We start from the raw sequence: 2228 nt of genomic DNA, 5'->3' as shown, positions 1-2228 counted from the left end.
GCTTTAGGTGTGAAACATAGTGGCCAATCACGTACTTTACAAAATATTCTCCCTGATATTTTTAGTATCCATCTGGTACCATACATAGTTATTATAATATTATTGACTATACTTGCTATGCTGTACTTTACATCTCCATGACTATTGTGTAACTATCAATCTGTACTTCTTTTTTGTTTTTTTGGATCATTAACTGTGACAAATGTATCACATACTACTACTATAAGATGTTAACAGTAGGGAAACTGGGTGTGAAGTATGTGGGAACAACCTGTACTTCACAACAATGCCGTACATCTAAAACTGTTCTAAAATACCAAGTGTTTGTTGTTGTTTTTTCAATTAAAAGAAGAGAAAGAGATGTCATCAAAATATCCTATGAGGATTTATTATAAAACATGCCAGGTGAAGCAGTGTTCCTTCAGAGCAACCATGGGAGAAATTATGATAACTTAAAAAGAAAACAGTACACTGAACCTGCCATTAACCACGCCTGATGGGGAACAGACCTGAAGGCCAGGGGTGAGCCTTGTATCTGCAGGCTGTACCCAGGCTCAGGCATGCTGGGAGTGTCTCTTTGCAGAAAGATTCATTTCATGTACTTATTTTGCTGGTCAGCCAGGATTTTGGCCGATGACTTGGTATCATAGAAGAGCTCACCGATCTCCTCAAGATGCTCTTTCTCGATGCTGTCCTTCCTGTTGATCTTAGCAAGCAAGTTGGCCGGGGTCAGCAGATGCAACAAGTACCTCAAAGTGGTCTTGGTGACTATCTCACCCAGGTGGTTCAGTGCCTCCTCACTTATGTTGATTCCCTCTATCTGAGCATGGCTTTTAATGAATTGTTTCATTTCCTGCAGAGTGTACAGCGAGGTTCAGATGATCATCATTCCATCCAGAAGGTCGAGGAGGATGCCATGAGGAGAGGTGATACCCTCAGTACCCCTGATGACACAGTTGCCTCGGTTAGATGCAAAGATGACGATGGGGGCGATAGAAGACTCCAGGGCCTGGTGCAGGTGGGTAAAGCACTCGCTATCCAACACGTGGACCTCATCAACAAAGAGCACACCTGGGACCAGCTCAGTAATGCCCTGACCAATGTACCTGTTCACCGCCTTGTTAATCTCCCCTCGAAGTTTGTCTGTGATTTCTGTCCTCTTTGGCTTCATTAACTGGCCCATCATAGACAGGTTGCCTTGTCCCCCCTGGGGCCTGGCACTGGCCACATACAAGTCATGCAAGGCCACATCCTGGATGATTTCTTTCTTCTTGTGCACATCCCCCTTTGGCAAGGGGATGTACTCTTCAGCTTCAAGGTCGAGTTCTGTGGCATAGGTATCACATCTGCCCTGCCTCTTCACAGTTCTACGGTTGGCTTCCAAGTAAATCACTTCTCCAGCCTCCACTCACTCTTTCTGCAAGTTTTCAAAAATGCTGGGGTCTAGTTTCAATTGTTTGGTTCTTTTGGCTGTTTGAGTCCTATGATTACATGACTAATGGTTTTACCATACACTTCCATGGGGTTTCTGTCTCATACGGAGTTAGTTCTGTGACTCCACCTTCATAAACCTCCTTGGTTTCCTTTATCCACAGCCCAATGGCCCTGCGGAAGCTCTCCATCATCACTTCTATCTTCTTGATCTCTGTAGAGTAAACTTCACTCCCACCATGGGGCAGAAAGGCACCTTACTTCCCAGCTCCTGAGCAATAGCGAGAGCTAGAGCTGTTTTGCCCAGTTCCAGGAGGTCCTGCCAACAAGACAGCTCTTCCAGCCATTTTCTTGCCTTTGGCTAATTCTACTGTCACACCACATGCTTCTCGCACATTCTCCTGGCCCAGGAGCCCTGAGGCCGCCTGCTTGGCCAAGCCACTCTCCACTCTCGTCCAGCCCCAGCCCCTTCATGTGACTGTGGGAGGCGAGGTGCTGCATCTTTGTGGTGCTCTTTACTTCCCTGATCTTCATCTTGTACAGGTCAGGAGCCAAGATGAGCATGGAAAACCAGGAGCAAGTAACCTATACCCGGAACCCCAGTTACCATCCCAATCTGTACTTCTTAATCCCTTCATCTTTTTCACCCAGTACCCTAACCCTCTCCCCTCTGGCAACCATTAGTCTGTTGTCTGTATCAAAGAGTTTGGTGAGTCTATTTTTGTTTTGTTTGTTTATATTGCTCCTTAGATTCCATATATAAGTGAAATCATATGGTATTTGTCTTTCTCTGACTG

The 2228-nt window shown here is 45.5% G+C and overlaps 1 pseudogene; it reads right to left on the bottom strand.

The window, feature by feature from the left end:
• Positions 1 to 537: 537 nt before the first annotated feature.
• Positions 538 to 1965, bottom strand: LOC102759661 (annotated as a pseudogene).
• Between the last annotated feature and the right edge of the window lie 263 nt (positions 1966 to 2228).

Source organism: Myotis davidii, unplaced genomic scaffold (genome assembly GCF_000327345.1).
Source record: "Myotis davidii unplaced genomic scaffold, ASM32734v1 scaffold738, whole genome shotgun sequence".
NCBI lineage: Eukaryota > Metazoa > Chordata > Mammalia > Chiroptera > Vespertilionidae > Myotis > Myotis davidii.
Note: the sequence above shows the minus strand (reverse complement) of the source record. Positions and strands in the feature narration are given on the sequence as shown.